Source organism: Manis javanica, chromosome 14 (assembly GCF_040802235.1).
Source record: "Manis javanica isolate MJ-LG chromosome 14, MJ_LKY, whole genome shotgun sequence".
Classification (NCBI taxonomy): Eukaryota; Metazoa; Chordata; class Mammalia; order Pholidota; family Manidae; genus Manis; species Manis javanica.
In genome coordinates this window covers 43,325,655-43,349,950 of record NC_133169.1, presented here as the reverse complement: position 1 = coordinate 43,349,950, position 24,296 = coordinate 43,325,655, and the positions used below count along the sequence as shown (strand labels likewise).

General features: G+C 34.9%; 1 pseudogene; it reads right to left on the bottom strand.

The window, feature by feature from the left end:
• Positions 1 to 24,296, bottom strand: part of LOC140845995 (E3 ubiquitin-protein ligase UBR3-like) — a 76,314-nt pseudogene that overhangs the window by 40,954 nt on the left and 11,064 nt on the right.

The window sequence follows — 24,296 nt, the reverse complement described above, 5'->3', positions numbered from 1 at the left end:
AGCTTAAAAATAGAATTCAAGATTGGCTACATCCTAGTTCTTTCAACTACTCCCAGTCCAGTTCTCCTTGGAGTTTCCATAATTAAAAAAATAGTACAAAATTCCTTTTTTAATACATATACACACACCTTTCTATTCCTGTGAAAATCCTGATGCATCTTCTAAAGCTATTCAAACAATATATGATAAAAGTCTGTGGTACTGGCTTTAACTAGAACTGAAGAATAACAACGTATCTAACAAGTTGTATTTACCTTCCAAAAACACTCCTAGAAATTGCAGATAACTTCAGTAGGAAACAGAATTGGCCAAGTAACAATCAATACCTTTTACTATGTTTATACAACACACTGTTTTCAAAATTTAGGCTGAGACCTATTAGTAAGACTAAAGTCTAATATTCAGTTAGCTGCAAAAATATCTCTAATACTAAACAAATATTGACAGTAGTACACATAGGATAAGGAAAACCTTAAGATAATAATCAAAAAGTTAAAAACTAAAAAATAATGAGAAGATGTATTAAACATCAACTATGTGCATGGTATTAAAAAATTGAAAATAATCATATCAAGAAAGCATATTATTAAAATTTGAACAATAGTAAAATAAAAGGATAACTCCTTCTCTGGAAGGACACATTTTAAAGCTCTAAAGTTAGATCTATATTTATGAAAGAGTTTGGAAATAAGAAACATTATTAAATTAACTTCTGGGTGTGTTGTGCTTTCAACACATGTATAGGAGGCACCACTGTCTAGCAGGAGCCAGCAAGTCCTGGATTTGAATCCAAGCTCTGTACTGGCCCTATGTGTCCTAGGGAAAATCACCTTAGTCTTACTATCTGTCCCATGGGGATAATATCACTCTTCTGGCCTGTTACATATGAGAGCGATTACCATAATAGCATACATTTGTAGTGTATAGACAGGTATGCTTACATACATGTATATACATAAGGTTTCTAAGATGAAATTCCAAGTAGTAAATTTAATACTTATAAACTTGAGATATTACAACTAAAATCAGAGATTATAACTACAGTAGAAACATCAGGTATCCACATAAAACTACCACTCCACAAAAAATATTAACATGCCTTTTTAACTCTTTCTCACTCCTCCCTGGAACTATTGGTACCACTCTTCTCTGGTTCTCCCCCATTTCCTTCTCAGTTACTTTTACACACTCTTCTTCCTCTACTGAACCCGAAAAGGTGGCATTCTCTGTAAGAAAGGATAAGGAAGTTCTTCCTAGTCCCCCCTCCCTCTTACTCTACACACACTACTTCATGTAAGTTCAACTTCTACTTCTACCTATAAGTTTACAATTCACAAATTTCTCTAGCAATTCAGATGTTTGATAGGTACCATAAAATCAATATACCCAAAACTAGACTGATTAAATAGCCCAACCTAGCTCCAATGTTCTTTTCCTTTCATAGTCCCTACTCAAGTTAATGACATCACTGCCATGCAAACACCCAAGGAAAACGTGGGAGCCGTCTTCCGCGCCCTTATCCTCCATAGCCAACTGGTCACCAGTCCTACTGGTCCTGCATCCTATGATCCATCCTCTGCTCCACTCCACTGTGACCATCACTTCTCAGATGGATTACTCAGCTGAGTGCTCACTTAGCTTTACATCTTAAGTTGCACCACTGTTAAAATTTACTTAAGGTAAAATTAACTGGGTTGCATTTCCAGACCACTCAGGATTTTAGTCCTATCAATACAGTTATCACTGGTTAAATAATTGTTAGTGAAAAAAAATCTCAAGTAGCCAAATGACTTTCTGAATTACCGTGAGGAAAAAGATCTCAGTTTCTCTGTAACTGAATAATTAAAGTGAGGAAATGGTTTTGATCCATTTATCCAAAAGGTGAATATAACAGGTATGGGTATCCTCTCTGAGCAGGGTCAGCTTCCCCTGGTTCCTCTACACGCCCATGAGAAATCAGCCGTGGAAAAATGGGAGAGAGCTCCTCAACTGAGGTCTGGGAACAACTCTAAGGAGGAAAGATCTGCAGCTCATACCACTGGGTGGCAGGAACTTTCCCCATGCCACTCCTCCCCACTCCAGGCAGGGCAGGGCAGGGCGGGGAATAAAGTGGCAGTCATGGTAGGAATTTTAAAGAGTTAAAATTTTTGTAATAATAGTAATAATAATAAATAATATATATAAAATACTTTAATTCATAATATATAGCATTAGATAACACCATTTGAACCTTTCATTAATCATGGTATGTTAGATAATCAACACAGGTATCATCATCCCCATTTCCACAATAAGGTAAAATGTTAGGGGTGGGGTGGGGCACAATTCTGCTTCCAAATATATGTTGCCCCAGGAAGTGTAAAGAAACAGGCCAGTTCTTAGTATTCCTAATTTACTTCTTACCAAAGAGGGCACACTTCATGAATTCAGGTCTAATAGGAGCACCTCATTTAAAACTGAGGGACAGAGAATAGAGTTCTACTTACACTGAAGATAAAAGGAGCTGGATGCCTTGTGCCTATGCCCTGACCGCAGAAATTATTATATGTGGTACTTAGTCCTGGAATATGGAAGTCATGAATGATGAATGCAGGGAGTCCTGGCTTCCTGGGCCACAAAGCAAAGGACCTTCAGAAAGACTAAAGAATTGTCAAAGCCACAACTCTGATCCCAAATTTTAAAGCTAAAAATTCCCTGAAATTAACCAAACAGATGAGCTATATCAGTCTTTGGAAATAAATCCCGTTCTGTCCTTTCTAACATCATCTCTTAACAGACTGAAAGACTGTTGAAATCTTAAAAAAAAAAACCAAAAGAGTTAAACATTAAATTGCATCTTGCTTCTGGTCTCATTACCACCACAACCACCACCACCACCATCACTAATTTGATCATGGTAGTGTTGAAATAGCAGAAATAGTAATGGTCGAGATTACAATCTATGAAGACTTAAATATACACTGTAAAATTGAGGTCTTATATAACGATCTTCTGGGTTGGGGACCTTGAGGAACAGAATCGATGAGGTGAAAAAGCTCGCACCTAAACCATGTCTACCATAAATAACGGTGTCAGGAGGCAAACTCCACATTTTTCTATTAATTTATGCACACTGACTTATAAAATTTGGGGGACAAACTCTCCACTAGTTATGGGATAACAAAAAGAACAGAAGTTGTGATTAAACATATTTACAGAATTCATAATTTTTAAATCTGAAAATAAAAACTTAGTAAACCATATATACCAGAATTTTACCAATGTTCAAGAATAAAGTCAGACTACTTAAGAGCAATTTTGGGATTTTACTCAACAAGACCTTTATACAGCCTTACTGCAGGGTGAAATTAACATCAAAATAATCTTCCATACTCTGAACTCACAAAAAATTCACTCCTTGAGCAAGTAAAGCTACTTTAACTTGCCTGCACACATTTAAGATGGATTGCATTCAATGAAAAACAAATACAGGGGTCGGTTTTTCATATTTGCATCATTTCTTGATAAGACTGTAAATTATATCACAAATAAGTTAGAACTCCTCAAATGAAAATGTCAAAGAGAGGGTTTGCTTACTCTCTCTTAACTAAAGTTTCATTTTTAAATCTCTGCATAAAATCATGAAATCCATTTGTGATACAAATTGAGACTTCTTAAAACTACAGTAGTAAGCAGAAAGTCTCACCCAACCATGTGCAAAGATGTATTTTTACCTAAAGATAACGTTTTAAAACTTATCCTTTAATGTTAATAATTTACCAAATGACATATCTTCCCTCCAGCCACTGGTTTCAACAATTACTTCATGAGAAATACACTAAGAATGTTATAGCAAAAAAGTGTTGAAAGCCTACAAATCTATGGAGTTTCATGTCTACGTTCAAATTACTTGAATGAAGAAATTAACTGAGGAATTTTAATAAGATATTCCTTTTTTTAAGGTATCGTTGATATACAATCTTACAAAATTTAACATGACCAGCATTGTGGTTATTAAATTCACCCATATTATTAAGTCCCCCTCCACACAAACGCAATTGCAGTCACTGTCCATCAGCATAGTAAGATGCGAGATTCACTACTTGTTCTCTCTGTGGTGCACTGCCTTCCCCGTGACCCAACGACACTATGTATGCTAATTATAATATCGCTTAATCCACTTCTCTATCCCTCTCCACTCACCCTTCCCACCCCCTTCCCCTTGGTAACCACTAGACCCTTCTTGGAGTCTGTGAGTCTGCTGCTGCTTCATGTCTTCAGTTTCGCTTCATTGTTATGGTCCACAAATAAGTGAAATCATTTGGTGCTTGTCTTTCTCCACTTGGCTTATTTCACTGAGCATAATACCATCTAGATATATCCACGTTATTGCAAATGGTAGGATTTCTTGTCTTTTTATGTCGCAATAATATCCATTGTGTATTATGTACCACATATTCTTTATCCATTCATCTACTAATGGAAACTTAGGTTGCTTCCAGATCTTGGCTACAGTAAATAGTGCTGTGATAAACAGGGGTGCATATGTTTTTATGAATCTGGGATCCTTTTTCTTCATGTAAATTCCTAGGAGTGGAATTCCTGGGCCAAATGGTATTTCTATTTTTAGTTTTCTGATGCACCTCCATATTGCTTTCCACAACCATTGAACTAATTTACATTCCCACCAATAGTAGGATGCTTCTCCATTCTCCACCTGCTCACCAGCATTTGTTGTTCCTTGTCTTTTGGATGGTGGCCATCCGGTGTGATTTTAATTTGCATTTTCCTGATAATTAGCGATGTGGAGCATCTTTTCATGTGCCTGTTGCCCATGTAAATTTTTTCTTTGGAGAATTGTCTATTTAGATCCTCTGCCTATTTTTAATCAGTTTACTTGCTTTTTGGGTGTTGAAGCATGTGAGTTCTTTATAAATTTTGGAAGTTAACCCCTTACAGGTACATCATTTGCAAATATATCCTCTATACTGTAGGATGCCTTTTTGTTCTACTGATGGTGTCCTTTGCTGAATGGAAGCTTTTTAGCTTGATGTAGTCCCATTTACTCATTTTTGCTTTTGTTTCCCTTGCCGAAGAAGATATGATCATGAAAAATTTGCTCACGTTTATATTAAAGAGATTTTTTACTATGCTTTCTTCCAAGAATTTTATGGTTTCATGACTTACATTCAGGTCTTTGATCCATTTCAAGTTTACTTTTGTGTCTGAGGTGAGACAATAATCCAGTTTCATTCTCTTACATGTAGCTGTCCAGTTTTGCCAACACCAGTTCTTTAAGAGGCTGTCATGTCCCCATTGTATATACATGGCTCGTTTTTTGTATATTAATTGATCACATATGATTAGGTATATATCTGCACTGTATATCCTGTTACATCGATCTATGGCCAGTACCAAATTGTGTTGATTACTGTAGCTTTGTAGTAGAGCTTGAACTCAGGGAGCGTAACTTCCCTATCTTTATTCTTCCTTCTCAGGATTGCTTGGCGATTCAGGGTCTTTTGTCGTTCCATATTAAATTCTTCTCATTAAGGTATTATTGATATGCACTCTTATGAATATTTCACATGAGAAAACAATGTGGTTACTACATTCATCCATTCATCAAGTCCTCACCCATACCCCATTGCAGTCACTGTCCATCAGTGTAGCAAGATGCCACAGATTTGCTATTCGCCTTCTCTGTGCTACACTGCCTTCCCTGTGACCCCACACACAATGTGTACTAAACATTTCCCCCTCAATCCCCTTCTGTGTCCCTCCTGACCTGCCCTCCCACATCCCTCCCCTTTGGTAACTGCTAGTCCTTTCTTGGAGGTCCGAGACTGCTGCTTTTTTGTTCATTCAGTTTTGCTTCTTTGTAATACTCCACAAATGAGGGAAATCATTTGGCACTTGTCTTTCTCCACCTGGCTTATTTCACTGAGCATAATATCCTCCAGCTCCATTCATGTTCTGGCAAATGGTAGGATTTGTTTTATTCTTATGGCCAAATAGTATTCCATTGTGTATATGTACCACCTCTTCTTTATCCATTCATCTACTGATGGACACTTACGTTGCTTCCATTTCTTGGCTATTGTAAATAGTGCTCCAATAAACATACAGTGCATATGTCCTTTTGAATCTGAGAACTTGTATTCTTTGGGTAAATACCTAGGAATGGGATTCCAGGATCAAATGGTATTTCTATTTTCAGTTTTTTGAGGAACCTCCATATTGCTTTCCACAATAATTGAACTAGCTTACATTTCCACCAGCAGTGTAGGAGGGTTCCCCTTTCTCCACATCCTCGCTAACATTGGTTGTTGTTTGTCTTTTGGATGGTGGTGATCCTTAGTGGTGTGAGGTGATATCTCATTGTGGTTTTAATTTGCATTTCACTGATGATTAGTGATGTGGAGAATCTTTTCAAGTACCTGTTGGCCCTCTGAACTTCTTCTTTGGAGAATTGCATGTTCATATCCTCTGCCCATTTTTTCATAGGGTTATTTGTTTTTGGGTGTTGAGACGTGAGTTTCCTATATATTTTGGATGTTAACCCCTTGTCAGATATGATGTTCAAAAACATATTCTCCCATACAGCACAATGCCTTTGGTTCTGTTGATAATGACTTTGGCCTTACAGAAACTTTTTAGTTTGATATAGTCCCACAAGTTCATTTTTGCTTTTGTTTCCCTTTCTTGAGGAGATGGGTTCAAAAAGAAGTTGCTCATATTTATATTCAGGAGATGTTTGCTTATGTTGCCTTCTAAGAGTTTTATGGTTTCATGGCTTACATTCAAGTTGCTGATCCATTTCAAATTTACTTTTGTGTATGCAGTTAAACAATAATCCAGTTTCATTCTCTTGCATGTAGCTGTCCAGTTTTGCCAACACCATTTGTTGAAGAGGCTGTTATTTCCCCATTGTATGTCCATTGCTCCTTTATCGTATATTAAATGACCATATATGGTTGGGTTTATATCTAGGCTGTATAGTCTGTTCCATTGGTCTGTGTGTCTGTTCTTGTGCCAGTACCAAGTTGTCTTGATTACTGTGGCTTTGGGATAGAGCTTGAAGTCAGGGAGTGTAATTCTCCCAGCTTTAGTCTTCCTTATCAGGATTGCTTTGGCTATTCGGGGTCTTTTGTGGTTACATATGAACTTTAGAACTATTTGCTCTAGTTCGTTGAAGAATGCTGTTGGTATTTTGATAGGGATTGCATTGAATCTGTAGATTGCTTTAGGCAGGATGGCCATTTTGACAATATTAATTCTTCCTATCCATGAGCACAGGATGTGTTTCCATTTATTGGTATCTTCTTTAATTTCTCTCATGAGTGTCTTGTAGTTTCCAGAGTACAGGTTTTTCACTTCCTTGGTTAGGTTTATTCCTAGGTATTTTACTCTTTTTGATGCAATTGTGAATGGAATTGTTTTTCTGATATCTCTTACTGATAGTTCATGGTTAGAGTACAGGAATGCAACAGATTTCTGTGTATTAGTTTTCTATCCTGCAACTTTGCTAAATTCAGATATTAGATCTAGTATTTTTGGTGTAGATTCCTTAGAGTTTTTTAGGTACAGTATCAGGTCATCTGCAAACAGTGACAGTTTAACTTCTTCCTTACCAATCTGTATGCCCTTTATTTTTGTGTTGTTTAATTGCTGTAGAGAGGACCTCCAGAACTGGTTGAATAAAAGTGCAGAGAGGGGACGTCCTTGTCCTGTTCCTGCACTTAACAAAAAGGCTTTCAGCTTCTTGCTGTTAAGTATGATGTTGGCTGTGGGTTGTCATATATGGCCTTTATTATGTTGAGGCACTTGCCCTCTATACCCATTTTGTTGAGAGTTTTTATCACGAATGGATGTTGAATTTTGTCGAATGCTTTTTAGGCATCTATGGAGATGATCATGTGGTTTTTGTCCTTCTTTTTGTTGATGTGGTGGCTGATGATGGATTTTCAAATATTCTACCATCCTTGTATCCCCGGAATATATCCTACTTGGTCATGGTGGATGATGTTTTTGATGTATTTTTTAAATCGGCTTGCTAATATTTTGTTGAGTACTTTTGCACTTAGATTCATCAGGGATATGGATCTGTAATTTTCCTTTTTTGTGGTGTCTTTGCCTGGTTTTGGTATTGGAGTGATGCTGGACTCATAGAATTAGTTTGGAAGTATTCCCTCCTCTTCTACTTTTTGGAAAACTTTAAGGAGGATGGTTATTATGTCCTCAGTAAATGTTTGATTAAAATTCAGCGGTGAAGCCATCTGGTCCAGGGATTTTCTTCTTAGGTAGTTTTTTTGATTACCAATTCAATCTCGTTGCTGGTAATTGGTCTGTTCAGATTTTGTTTCCTTGTGGTTCAGCCTTTGAAGGTGTTGTCCATTTCTTCTAGATTATGCAGTTTTTTAGCATGTTATTTTGCATTGCAATCTGATAATTCTTTGTATTCCTTTGGTGTCCTTCGGGAATTTTCCTTTCTCATTTTTGATTCTATTTATGTGTGTAGACTCTTTTCTTAAGGATAAGTCTGACTTGGGGTTTATCTATTTGATTTATTTTCTCAAACAACAGGCTATTGCTTTCATTGATTCTTTGTATTGTTTTATTCTTCTCGATTTTATTTATTCATGCTTTAATCTTTATTATGCCCCTCCTTCTACTGAAGTTGTCTCTCCTTTGTTCTTCTTTTTCTAGTTTCGTTAACTGCAAGTTTGGACTGTTCATATGGGATTGTTCTTCTCTCCTGAGGTAAGCTGAGGTGGTCCTGTATTGCAATATACTTCCCTCTTAGCGTGGCTTTCCCTGCATTCCACAGATTTTGGGGTTCTGAATTATTGTTTTCATTGCCTCCATATACTGCTTGATCTCTGTTTTTATTTGGTTATTGATCCATTGGTTATTTAGGGGCATGTTGTGAAGCCTCCATATGTTTGTGCGATTTTTTGTTTTCTTTGCAGGATTTATTTTTAATTTCATACCTTTGGGGTCTGAAGAGCTGTTTGGTACAATTTCAATCTTTTTAAATTTACCAAGGTTCTTTTTGTGGCCTAGTATATGATCTATTCTTGAAAATGTTCCATGTGCACTTGAGAAGAATGTGTATCCTGTTGCTTTCTGGTGGCATGTTCTATAGACGTCTCTCAGGTCCATCTGTTCTAAAGTGTTGTTCAGTGCCTCTGTCTCCTTACTTATTTTCTGTCTGGTTGATCTGTCCTTGTATTGAGTGGTGAGTTCAAGTCCCCTAAAATGAATGCATTGCATTCTATTTCCCCTTTCAATTCTGTGAGCATTTTTTCACATTTTTGGGTGCTCTATGTTTGGTGCACGGACATTTCTAATGGTTACATCCTCTTGTTGGACTGACCCCTTCATCATTATGTAATGTCCTTCTTTTGTTTGCTCCTCTGACTTCCTTTGTTTTGAAGTCTTTTTTTATCTGATACAAGTACTGCAACTCCTGCTTTTTTCTCCCTATTTAGCTCCATGGGATATCTTTTTCCACCCCTTGATTTTTAATCTGTGTAGGTCTTTGGGTTTGAAGTGAGACTCTTGTGGGCAACATATGTATGGGTCTTGTTTTTTTTATCCCTTCTGTAACACTGTGTCTTTTGTTTGGTGCATTCAGTCCTTACATTTAGGGTTATTATCGATAGATATGTACTTTGCCATTGCAGGCTTTAGATTTGTGGTTACCAAAGGTCCAAGGGCATCTTCTTTAGTATCTAACAGTCTAATTTAACTTGCTTATCATGCTATTTCAAACACAATTTAAAGAATTTTTTCCTCCATTTTCTTCCTCCTCCTCTCTTTATATACTAGGTGTCATATTCTATCCTCTTTTTGTATCCCTTCACTGATTTTGAGGGTAGTTGATTTAATTTCCCATTTGCTTAGCAATTAATTGGTCTACTTTCTTTACTGTGGTTTTATTTTCTGTGGTGACAGCTATTTAGCCTTTGGAGAACTCCCATCTAGAGCAGTCCTTCTGAAATGCACCAGAGAGATGGTTTGGTTTCTGGGAGGTAAATTCCCTCAACTTCTGCATTTCTGGAAATAGTTTAATACTTCCATAAAATTTAAATGAAAGTCTTTCAGGTAGAGTATTCTTCATCTGAGGCCCTTTTGTTTCATTGCATTAAATGTATCATGCTACTCCCTTCTGGCCTTTAAGGTTTTGGCTGACAAGTCTGATGACAGCCTGATGGGTTTTCCTTTGTATCTAGTCTTTTTTCTCTCTCTGGATGCTCTGAATACTCTGTCCTTGTCCTTGATCTTTGCCATTTTTATTATTATGTGTCTTTGTGCTATCTTCCTTGGGTTCCTTGTGTGTTGGCAGATATGTGCACCTCCATGGCCTGAGAGAACATTTCCTTCCCTATATTGGGGTGTTTTCAGCAAATATTTCCTCAAAGACACTTTCTGTACATTTTTACTTTTCTTTCTCTCCTTCTGGTACCCCTGTAATATGAACATTGCTCCTTTTGGATTGGTTACACATTTCTTTTAATACCCTTTCATTCTTAGAGATCCTTTTTTGTCTCTCCACCTCAGGTTCTTTGTATTTCTGTTCCCTAATTTCTATTTCATTAATCATCTCCTTTACCTCATCTTATCTGCTATTTATATCCCTCCATTGTATGTTTCATTTAGATGCTATATTTTTCAAAGTTTGTGTGTCTTTGTTGAAAACATCCCTGAGGTCTTGAAAATTTTTCTGTAGCTCTATGAGCATGTTTATGATTATTATTTTGAAATCTTAATCAGAAAGATTGGTGATTCAGTTTCACTTAGCCTTCTTTCTGCTGTTTGAGGGATTTTGGTTTGTACCAGGTTTCTTGCCATTTCATATCTCTAATGAATCCTACTGAATAATAACTTTATGTAGGCAGTGTCCTCTAGTGCCCAGAAGCTCTAATCTCTAGAGCTTCCCAGCCCCTGGAGCAAAGGCGGGAGTCACAGGTGCGCAGGGCCAGTGCCTTCTGGGAAGAAAGAGCACTTTCCGATCTTCCTGGCCACTGTGCCTGCCTCAAATGCCAGGGCCAGTGGGCAAGGGTGCAAGATGGATTCTCTACACTACACCCTTGTTGGTGCTGTAGGTGGGTCTGCCTCTGGCTGGCCTGGGATGATGTTGGGGTCAGGAGGTTTGTGAACTGATGCTGGCTGGGAAGAAGGAGCCACAGGCTGCATATTGCACTGGGTAGGCCTTGACACTGCATTGCCAGCTGGGGGGATGAAGTGCATGGAGCTTCTCAAAGTTCCCAATCTGCTCTGCTGAGTGTGCCAGGATGATTTTGTGCACCTGTCTTTTCTCCTGGCAGCAAGCTCTGTATAATCCTTGTCTCTTTAGCAGCCCTCTCACTGTTAGGAAGTCTTTCAAAGTGCCTGCCTTTCTTTTGTCCCAGCGTAGCCAGTTGTGGGGGCCTGTTTTCCAAAAGTAGCTAAAATCTAGTCTTTCTGAGTATTCTGCCTGTCTTTGCTTTCCAACCCCTATAATCTCCAGAGAATCATGTAATGTGGGTTCCTGCTCCCAGAGCAGATCTCCAGGGGTGGGTATTTAGCAGTCCTTGGCTTCTACTCTCTCCCGCCTCCATTTCTCTTCCTCCCACTCATGAGCTTCGGTGGGAGAGGGCTTGTGTCACACAGGATCACAGGTTTCTTTACCCTCTCCATGAGGTCTTCTCTTTTCCCCAGATGTAAGCTGTCTGTTGCATTCTTCTTTCTGATCGCTCTTTCAGGATTAGTTATATTTGCTGTATTTTCGTGTTATACGTGGCTTTGGGAGGAGGTTTGTACCTCACTTCTCATGCAGCTGTCTTGTTTAATCCCCATAAGACATTATTCTTAATAAAAATTTTGCCTTCAGTTTTTCTGTCCCTTTGTCCTATATCAGTTGCTAACCATGTTGGTAGTACTTACCAGCATATACACCAATATTTAACAAAAACTCTAAATTCACTTATATTTCAAAGTCTTGTTCATATCCTATGTCTACCATAATCTTAACTCATTTTACCAGCTAGATATGATCCCAAGCCTCCAAATTTCCTAGAACTTTATGCATATCCCTCTTTAGCACTTAACACTTTCTACCTTATAAGAAAGGATCTAGAACCAGTGTTATCTGCTGAACCCAAGGTCCTTAAATCTGATCTTCGAGTGGATAAACAGTAGGTCTAGGCCTCTGAAGCAGGACTCAGTAGCAGAGCTATATGTCGGAACTGACACAGACGGTGCACAGCAGAAGTGAGGAAGAACCAGTCACCAAACTGGTGAAAAATAAGGAAGAACAAACTAGTATTCAGGGAAGAAGGAATCAGTACTTGAGAAAATATCTGGCCCAACTCAAAATAGGATCCACAGAGAAAGGTTGGTAAGAGTAAACAGAGAAGGTTATAGGAGGGTTAGCATGGCAGAGCCTGGAAAGATCCCATGGCAACAGTGTAGCTCAGTCCTTGACCAAGCCCATTGGCTAAGGCCCTAAATGTTCTGCATCCTTTGGAACACTTAAGGGGAAGGAATATGTCTTACAAAACTGAATTTAGAGTCAGAAAAGCTGGGGTGAAGTATGAGCTTGACATTTTCTAGCTGTATGACTTGGCAAGGCATCACTCTGAACTTCAGGTTCCTTTTCTACAAAAAAGAGATTAACACCTGTTCACATGGTCATTCTAAAGAATAAATAATTTATGTGAAAGTACTTTACAACTTTAAGAATACAAATGTAAGGTATTATTAAAATACCATAGTATTCTGCTGTGTAAATTAATTTTGCTCATTTTTTTAGTGTGGAAAATTTTGCAGACCCATATTTAGGAATGAACTTTCATTATGATTGGATAGTGATCATTTTACCATAAAACTTAAAAAATCTATTTGAATATAAATGTGTTCAAGGGTATTGTTCCACTATAATATTATTTGATTTCTCAGTATGAATTTAGCTATTATATTTTCTGCTTTTATTGTGTAGAAAGAACAAGCCTCGATCTCCTGTCCACCTCTGGCCCCTCGCCACCCCATCCCTGTGGACATGTGTGTGTGTGTCTACTAATTACCTGTCAGGCCTCTGAAGCCATTCCAGACAAAATTTATTAAATCTTACCTTGACTAAACTAATCTTCAATTTCATCAAAAGTTGTGGAGTATTCAAAAAATCTAAGTTCCCTTTCATTTGTTTAGTTAGTGGATCATTTTCAGTCTTTCCTCAAAATATTATGAAATTTAAAAAATCACTTTTAAAATGAGATATTTAATAAAAGGTAATGGAGAGCAATGAATGGGAAAAGGAAAATACGGACATGTGAGGAATCTCTAGAGAAAAGACAGAAATTTTTGTTTAATAATATCATTAAAGTTCTACTGGAAGATGAAAAAAAATAGATATTTGACCTAGCATCCTATGGAACACCATCCATTTAAGTTCTGGTGTTCAACGTAAATGAGGTTTGAGTTAAGCATGAATGAAAAACAAGTGCTTAAGTTTATACACTTGCAAAAAAATAGTGGGATTTTATACAATATATTCTACATACCTGATTGCTTTTATAATATTAGGATAAATAACACATGAACTATTGAAAAACAAATCAGATGAAAATGAAAGAAAACATTATGTTGTGAAACCTAAAGACATAAACTTTTCTTTGTCCATCATACCTCAGCAAAGTTGGGGGAAAAAAAGAACTAGTATTAGTTAATAAGAAATGAAAAGAAAACTAAAAACAGTATTAGCTTATATTTAGAATGAGCTTCATCACTACTTTTTCTATATTGGTACATTGTAATCTCTTATTACCTAAGGGGAAAATAAAAAGAAGAAATCTGAAAATAACTATCAATTTAATAATTTAAATTAAAAATTGAGGATGATGACTGAAGTGGCTGCTGCTAGAATTTTACTACTACTTTAGGATTCTGAATAAATTAATAATTTACAAGCCTCTGAGTAAATTTGAATACTTCAGAGAAAATAAATATGAAAGAGTGTTTGAATATAAAACTGAAATTCCCTTACTAAATGCTTCCTCATGTAACATTTTCTGGAATATTTTCATCCAGTGCAAAACATCAGGTATGAATAAATCAACAAGAAAGAATAATTTATGTAAGTGCAATGACAGTTTCAGCTAATTCAAACAGACTTTGAAGCTAAAGCCCTTAGCAGTCAGCACCTTCCCCTTTATTTAAAAAATAATACTAAATCACTGATTAAGCAGAGTTTAAGTGTATTCATCAAAGGATCAAAAAATACTGAATACTCAGTAAAAAATAACTTCCAAAACCTTAAACTTGTAGGAATCAAGTGATAACCCCGAATAAAATATCAAAATCTAATACAACTGATTAAATATTTTCAAGTAACTCACTTGAAATCGCACAGAAGTCTGTATCTTTATGTTAGAAAATGCAAGCTGTTTTTGATCAGTCTTTTGCTTTGAAATCATTCCAAAATTTAAAAGATATACATCTTCTAAAAATATACTAATTTAAAAAAGTATTACTAATATTTAATAACTAGTAATTTAATACTTAAGAAAACATTCAATTTTTAGAAAGAATACATTATTTGTTTTAAATAATTTTTATATCCTATACCAGTCGCATTAGGTAATATTTTAATGTCAGTGATTTGAGACCAGTAATTAGCTGTATAGGACATGGAATAACATTACTCCTAGTGTTCACACTAGTTCTCTAAACAATGAATAGTGATATTATCAAAACCACACTCATGAAAAATCTACTTCAAGTACTAAATGACATTTCTCTCAAATTTACCCTTACAAAAAGTATTGAATCATCATGCTTATTTTATCATATATACTCATAAACAAAAGCAAACATGCACAATTTTAATATATTTTAATGTGCACATCAAAATACAGTACACTTTCATTAATTAACAGCAGCTATATCTACAGGAATTTTTAGGGAACAGAAATTGTCTTTATAAAAAGATATTCTTAAATCCACACAATTTAAAAATTCTTCAAAAGAACTTAAGTTTGAGGACAATTACAGCTGAGAATGCTACATTATTTTTTGTTTTGAACCAATGTAAATCTGATTAGTTAGTATGACATCAATTTACTGAGTAATCATAGAATAGAAAGAGCTAAATATTCATATGACTCTTTTAAGTACAAGATTAACCATTTAGAGCATAGAATCACTAGTAAAACTGATTATAACATAAAGGTAAGTTGAAAATAAACCAAAACAAAAACTTTGCCTGTATATACTTCAAAAATGATGTAACTAGACATTTTAAGAAGGTAGCTCTCTTTAATGCTTACTTAACAAGACCTTTTGCCAGCTTTCCTTGCACCAGTTGAGCACAAATTGCCTCCTCGATGAATTAATTCAAGTTCCAAATTGGTTCTGTAAGTAAAACATTAAAATGTATCTTAGTCATTAGGCTGAAGCAATATTTTAAAAATTATTTTATTGATATGTCTGAATCAACCCAAATAGTAAAGTTCTTCAACTTTATTATTTGCTGAAGTATAGTATATGCAATATCAGTAATAATCATGTTTTATGTATTTAAAACTAAAAAGGGAAACAGTTCATCTATCCTTACTTACATGTTCATATTTCCACCTGCATAACTGCACACATTATGGTGTAATTGTTGCAAAACCTCAACTGTTGGCAAATACTAGAATGTAGGCCTTAAGAAAAATAGTGTAACACATTTCATAAACCTGCATATGAATCTGATGAAAGCATTTGCACTCCAACTGTTAACCACTAATTAGGTCTTTTCTGTCATATAAGACACAAAGGCATACCAATTTTCCTAGCAGAGAAATGGTTGTCACTCGTTGAAGCTTAGATGGTGTCTAGAAATCAGTATTAAGAAACAAAATCACTAACGCTAAAGCAGCTATGAACAACACATTTAATTAACGGCAGTCTCTTTTATGGACTTCTAATATTACAGTTTAATTAATATATATTTTGTGTAACTATTAACACTGCTAAACATCAGTACCGTTCATACAGATATGAATTTATAGTACTTAGTGATTATTAGCTTACAGGATAGAAATAATTGTTAAATTGACATTTCAAAAATCAAATTGATGCAGAATTCACAGATTTATGCAAAAACAGTAACAGTAAAATAGCCAATTTTGCCAAAATAAATGAAAATTCAGAAACATAAGTTGTATTTTTACTTCAACTAATAAAAAACACACATTTAGTTGCCACAATTAAAGATGAATAAGCTAGTTTATATCGAAGATATGCATTTAACACTAGTGGTTAGACTTCCCCCATCTTAACAACAAAAAGGGCAAAGTTTCAAGCTTGCACTTGGCAAGTGAATTCAAGAAAGGTACCTTATTTGATTTAAAACAAAATATTTTGAACTGTTTTCATTTTATTTTGAACACAGAATGTCTGAAATGTTATTTTCATATATTTACTTAAAAATACAAACTGTTAAAAATAATATTCCTAAGTCTGTATGTTTGCCACCCATTTCTGAAGGAATGCTTTAATGCTCTGTACTGGGTGGGGGGGACAATTTAATATTGATAATCTTCCTGCTCAGAGTTCCATCTGGTTGCTGCCGATAAGGGCATCTGTGTGACTAGGGAATTTTCCACCCTTCAGGCGATTTGCATTGCTCTCTGAACTTCTAAAAACCTACCAGCAAGGAAGCAGGGACAAGGATTTCATATCAGTGGACAGAAAGTGGGCGGAGACCAGCATGTGTTCCTTCATCAAGGGGAATATAAATGAGATAAATATATTTTGTTTTCACAAATCTTCTGTTGCCTAATCTGTAGAAAAAAAGTAATGGCTACATTCTCTTATTAAAACTAAGATTTCCTAGATAGTACTTTTAAAAGAGCTACAGAAACATGATCAATTACTATAAATGAATGTCCAAACCAGAATGCCAACCTTTATTTCAACATACTTTGCAAAAATATTCATTAAAATATAAATACAAGAACAATTCTGTTTATTTAATCATCAAGTAAGATATTTTAAAGGATGACAAACATGTTACCAAGAATTTTATTTTAAAGAACAACTGAAAGAAAACTACTAAATGTAATCATTTCTGATTATGTTTGGAAGATCTCCAACACGACTTTTCACGTGAGTTAAAAACACAAAAACTACCTATCCAAAGGATAAAAATCCGTATGTCAGAGGCCCTAACCATCAGCCTGCCCATATTTCATTTCATCAAAATTGTTCCTTTGACACTTCCTGGAGGAAAGAAACAACACAACTGCAGCACATGCCCCACGTCTGATTTTCCCTCACTGCTGAAAATCCCAGCACAGTGTTCTGCTCCCGTCCCCCTGAATGGATGCTGTAAAAATAAGATGCCCTGGGAGCAGGAGTTTTCTGGGTCTTTTTGTTCTCAGAGAAAAACAGACTCTACTTTCTGTATTTTCTAACACAAATACCTTTAAATTAGTTTGGAAGAGGAAAAAAGAGAAAATCTCTACACTGGAAAGAATGATGAGAAGGACTGCTTACAGATTCCCATAGTGGCCTCCTGGAAATCCCAGACAAAAACTCCTCCATGTCCCAGCTTCTATTTACATGACCAGGGTCTGCTTTTCCCTTCTACCCCATGTCAGCACTAACTTCTATTTTTAGAGCTATAATTTGAAAAAGAAATGGGTATATATACGTACACACACAGAGAGACACTCAAACACATACTGGTATAGTATCTATTCAAGGCCTGAGCTTACTGCCTACTGTCTGAACAAGTTACTGGTTTTCAGAGAAAAAAATATCTTCATCCATACAAGACTCAGCTCAAGCTAACTCCTTCAGGAGTAAGCAAGAACTAAGCCCTTCTTCTTAGGACAGGAAAGAAGAACTTCCACATATTTTATATTTCAATTTGCTCATTTTTGCTTCTTCAGCACTTTTTCAATATGATATAGTATTTCAAAAAACTATATTCCATTTTACACAGATTGGTGTTCATTAGTTTTGTCTGTCCAACCAAATATAAACTCCCAGAGAGCAGAGACAATTTCAGGTAACAGCTTCTAAATCCCTGATGGTAACTAGCAAATTGTTCAAAAAATTCTTAGGAACTGACAACAACCTCTTTCTTTTGATATGTAACCAATGATAAGATTCTCCTTAGTCTCCAGTTCATTTTTTCTTTTCATGATCCTTCCTTCCATTCCCTTAAACCCAGCGGTGAACCAACAAGGTGGGTGGGGAGCAGGGGGAGATCATTTGTTTTTACAAAATAATTTTTTAGTTTTAAAAAGGATTCATAATTTGTTATTCTAGCTAGCATTCCTTTTATTTCACACATAGTTTAAACTTACAATTTAATTAATGTATAAAGCAAGGTCCATTCATTCTACTGAGTAGTTCACCCACTGTGATCTAAAGATGTTTCCCTATCTACATCTCAGCTACTTATGTTTTATTTTCTTTCCATTTCCATATTTCTGACTATATGAAGGCCAAGTGCTAGTCACCAATACCTCTAGGCTATATGTAACTTTCATACAAAACCCTTGGAAAAATCAGTGTCATTCTTTCTTTCCATAATGAAAAACTGAATTGGCATTGGAGTAAGGAACACTTTCTACTCTAAAATTAACTTTCCATAATCCATTTGAATGACACATATTTGCAACAGAAGGTTTTTTAGAAATATGTTAAAACTTGAACATAATGATTTTAATTAATTTTTATACCACAAAAAGATATCATTCCAACAAATTCTTCTCTGCTACCCTCAGAAAATCTTCCAAGGCTTCAGCATGCAAATAAAATGAGATAGAGATACATATTGTCCTACAAAAAAAAAAAAAAAACAGCTCTAAAACAATCACTGACGAAAACAGCTTTACAGGCTAGTTTAAAACAATCACTGAAGAAAACAGTTTTACAGGCTAGTTACCCAATAGAAATATTTGGTTTCTAAACATCAAAGAATTTAGCTCTGAAAGAGCAAACAAAATTATTTATTCAGTTTGGAGTTTTCAGTTCTGGGAAACCAGGGTTGTATTCCATTCAAATTACTAATATCAAATACAAATACACACACATCTAATGAAGTACATTTTAAGAGTCATATTTAGTTCAAAAGTTAAATAGTTAAAATTAAGTTCTTTTCAGAATATTTTATATAATCATGATCTGTAATCATAATATTTTATGAAATAAGGTTATATGCTAGGCATAAAATAAACACCTGGTTACCTAGCTTGAAAAAACTACATCCTATTCAAATAGGATACACATACTTTTTGCTTTCAATTCATGTTTTTGTTAACTCTTCAGTCAGTTTGCTTTTTGTTTTCTTTTTAATGACTAAGGAAAACTTAAGAGAAGGCGCACAATCTCACTGTGAGGACCTTGCAATGAATGGTCTTGGTAATTTTAATTTTAACCAACGGATAATGAGGTTTTTAAGGGTTTTAAACTTTCTCTTTTAGACTCATTGTGTTGCTGCTTTAGACTTTATCATTAGGGATCAGAGAAGAATGGGAGAGGGGAGAACACATTTTGTTTCTCTACATACACCCATAGTAAATGACATTTGATATCTGTCCCTGCTTTTCTATAAAAGAAAAACTGAAACATGCTGAATCAAAGTCTCCCATTACCACAACACGCTTTCTTCTATAAAATATATATTTAAACCAAGAAACAGGAACTTCCACTAAACTAAATTTAAATCAAATTATTTGATATATCATGCTATAGAAAAATTCCATGCACAGATCATTCCCACTCAACCAGGATTTTCTTATAAGGTCAATCTTAATAAAAGGTCAATCTTAATAAAATTAAAGGCATAAATACATAAGCAACATAAATGTGTGTGCGTGTAACGTGTATAGCATAACTGAGGTAGTCTTCAGTCATCTGAAAATCTTCTATAACATTACCATAATACTGTACATAAATTTTGTACAACTTGAAACCTTGGCAAAATTAAATTATATTCAATTTAGTTTTCACATTAGGTATATTTTGTTCCAAGTATGCAACTGGTAACTCTCTGGAAACAAAATGTTAAATTAACCAGTACATGTTTCCCCAAATATTGTTCTTATTTATTTACAATAAAAACAATAGTCCAGGAATGGCAGACTGGAAAGTTATTTTCCCATCCATTAGATCCTTTTACATCAATCTGTATCCAACATTCACATTCTTAGACAAAAAGTTAATGTTTCCTTATGCTGAGCTGTAACTTTCTTGCTGCAATTTCACTAAGTCTGATTCCATTTTTCCTGGGTTCTAAAGACTACGTATATATAGTTTATCTACTCCTTTGTTACCCTCTGTTCCGGGAATAAGGCAGAGAATGGCCATGATGAATTGCATGCATGTGACCTATAAAAAGCTGAACACAGGAGAGGAAAAAGGATAGTAACTGAAAGAAAACTAGACCTTTATTCAAGATTTGAATTCCAGTCCTATTCTGCCAGTAATTTGCTGCATGACTTCAAATCACATTATCTCTCTACATTTTACCTATTATGTAATAAATAGTACTTGGGCAAAACATAAAGTATGTATCTAGAGATATCCAGGGTCTACAATGCTGATGCTGGCAGAATGTGTTTTTAAGTTCTTAATTTTGTGCCTACTTCTCCCTAGTTTCATTTTTGTTATGGTTCTCATTCAATTAAGTTTTCTAAAATTCCTATTTGGAACTGTTTCTTAGGTACTGAACACATATTCAGTCAATCAGACTAATCCTACTGGATCTGAAAAATGAAAAGTACTCACCTCTGTTTTCTTGAGCCTGCTGCTGGCCACTAACAGAGGCTTAGAACATGCCAGTTCTCTTGCTTTTCTCCCTTACCTGATTTTCTAAACTACCTGTAGTATTTTTGGATATTACTAGATCTTTCACTAGCTTAAATGAAACAAAGTAAGATCTTCTTATTTTGTTTTATAAATAAATTAAAGTGGTTTACATATTACAATCTTTCAATTCTCAGTATTACCACTTTTGGGCAGTACTTCAATAGGGATTTCTTAACAACATGCTGTATATATAATATTCACATGCATTGAGGTAGGTATCTGTCCCCAAATGCTACTAATATATTTTTTCCCACATATCATATAATGTTTAATAAAGCTTAACCTAATAGTTCATTAAAATAAAAACTTCAGAAAATGAAGGAAGACTACACTTTCATACTTTTAGGAGGTTTTAAAACTAGCCATAATGTCAACTAACATTTAAAAAAGGCATCCTTTCTTCAAATAAATATGAATAACAATAATAAAATCAATTACTTCTAATAACTAAATACAGACATGTATACTATTATTACCTACCTAGCAACAGAATACTTAAAGAGAAAATCATTGTCTGATGAGCCTGGGGTCTTGCTATAGTTTCTGTATTTCTTCTGAGTGGTATTTTTGATGTCTTTCATTACAGATTCCATTTCTTTACTTACGCTGGTTTCTGACTGCAAAAAATGCAAACATACATGTAAAGTTTATTTATATTCATTTTCTCTAATAGTTTAATAGTATAATGTTTATCATATGAACACACTAGGAAATTAAAAAGTCAAATGTACATTAGCTATCTACTATATTTAGTGCACAAAGGTAAAACGGATCAAGAAACATTTTCTCTAATTTTAGAGATCTTTCATTATAATTCTACATTGTGATTGGTAACACTATAATCCAACCATGAACTAACCACATAAATTTATATCCTAAACAAATAAGTGGATGTCTTTAAAAATATATTTTAGAACAGTTTCCATATTTATAAAAAACTGGACTTTCATTTGAATACATTTTTCAAAGACTAATATCAATATCCCTTAATTTAAGCCTATTATTAACACAAAAATTTCAGTTTATAAAGAAAAAAATCACACACACTCTAAGAACAGTCTTCAACTGAGAAAAGGAACTGCCAGGAGAGAAAGCTTTCTGAGCAGATTTCAATGATGAATTTCTGTTTCAAAAGTCAAATATTCATAGCTTTCATAAATTTACTCCATAGAACAGACACAGCTGTCACTTCTCTCAGGGACCATATCATAGATCTATAATGAAGGTGAAATATTTAAGAATTTAAATCAAATAAACAAATCAGTGGATGAGATTAAAGAGGAGTTCACTTACACCAAATCCCACAGTAAAATTGACTGACTTATGGTGAATGGTTCAATCAAGTATACAATTATTTCTCAAATACAAAGATATCCACTCACACGTGTGTAAATCTATAATTGCCCACACATAAAGTATGCATGTGTGTGGAAATATATCATCTAAATCTAATGTGCCTAATTAGTATATTTTTATGTATTTAGATTGTGCTTTACATTGCAAGATACATATATGTAATTTGTTTGTTTGGCTTTGTTGTTAAATATTTCAACATCTTAAAAGAGTGTAACCATATCTAAGCTGATAGGATTTTATGATCTGGAAGATACATATTAAAACTATAACAATTCAGACTATGGAAAAGTACATCCTTTAGTTCTAATGGCTTCGGTTCTATAATTTGTTCTGTTACTCTTATTTTTGTTTTTAATAACCACAAACAGAGGAGAAAAGCCCCTAAAAGCAATTTCTACTAAATGTACAAAGTTCTGCAGTAATTTAGAAACAGAACGGAAATGAAAGCTGTAAAGCAGAGCTGAGTCAACCAGGATATTTCGGCCTCACACTGATGCTTACTGGGAAGGCTCCCGGCCGTCCCTGCAGCTCCTCCACTTCCTTTATGAGATCTTGGATGCTTTTGTTACTAGGACGTTTCCAAAGGTTATTTTCCACATTGCTTCCAGGACAACAAGGAAGGACACTGTTAGCAAACTACCTATAGAGAGGACACGTGAATTCTCCTTTGTCCACTGAGAAGCCCTGGAGAACCTGGTCATTCTAAAAAATGAAATAAACATACAGATATAAGATGAACACCATTCCACAAACAAAATTGACACTACTATCTTTTATAGTAAATAAAATGAATCACACAAAAAAAGATACCTCGAATATATGTCATAAAAACACAAAGTCTCTTATTTAGTTGCTCTTCATTCAGGATAAGACATTCAAATCATCATGCAATCAATCTGAAATGTGGATTTTAGATAAAGAATAAGTCAAAAAGTAGGCCACATTAAAGTGGATCTCTTTCCTCTTACTACATGCCCCTGTTTTCACAGTCTGTAATCACTACTGGGAAGATTCTCCCAGGACCCATATTCTTTGATAAAGGATAGACAGTTTTTGAGAGTAAATTAAGGCTAAACAATGTGCTGTGTCATTTAAGGTGTCTAATTGCTGAACAAAACTGACTGGATTTTATGCAGTGGGTTTAGGTTTAATTGATAGGGGGAAGATTTAGTTAAATTACTCAGAACATAAGTGTGATAGGAGGTGAATTAATTTAATACTTCTACTTCAGATGCTTCTGATAGGAAGAGGAAGAAAAATAATTTTTTAAACAGATATATAATGTGCACACACTTAGGAGGAAACTCTTGCTCATAAGAGATGGCAATATATGCTGACTAAACAGACAACTTAAGGCAGGAATTCTGCCTGCTACATCTGTTCCTTTCTTTTGCTTGACACCACCCCAGGTCTACTTTGCAATTTAAGAATATTGCTATTGTGTAGTCCTAACTACTATATTAATCTTTTCCCAGTAGTCTGTCTCTTATTTTACCACTAGCCCAATGCTTTATCTCAAAATTTGTATTTAATGCACTAATGTATATGTATGAATCCTACAATATGAGCATTACTAACAAGACAAAAATAATGAGAGAAAGTGATACAAAGAAAAGAAAATGCATTTAGTGCCTATGGTTACAAAGGTAGTTAATGACATCAGGATGAACTTAGGTTTCCCACCTCTTAACTAGGTGCTCACTTGACTATATTTTGGATTTCAAAAACTTTGACTAAAAAGAACTGAATTCTATTTTTTTTTACCTTTTGACATTTTTTCAAATCTTTAAAAATGTGACACCATGTCTTTTTAAATCCACTTCTACAAACATTTACTAAGCTCCTTTCATGTGTCAAATGCAGTGATGACATAAAAAGGGAAGACACATCTTCATTTAAAGTATCAACCAATTAAAAGCAAACAGAAACAAAAATATTTTAATAAGAGTGTAATAAATACAACAGAGAAAGCTTCCCAGAGAAGGAGACTTGTGAGCTAAGTTTTAAAAATACACAAGAAGAGTGTTTTTAGAAGGTTGGGGCAAGGATCCTGGTCACTGAAGGACATTCTGTGTTAAGCTTCCGTAGGGCCTTAATTTTAAAGAAGG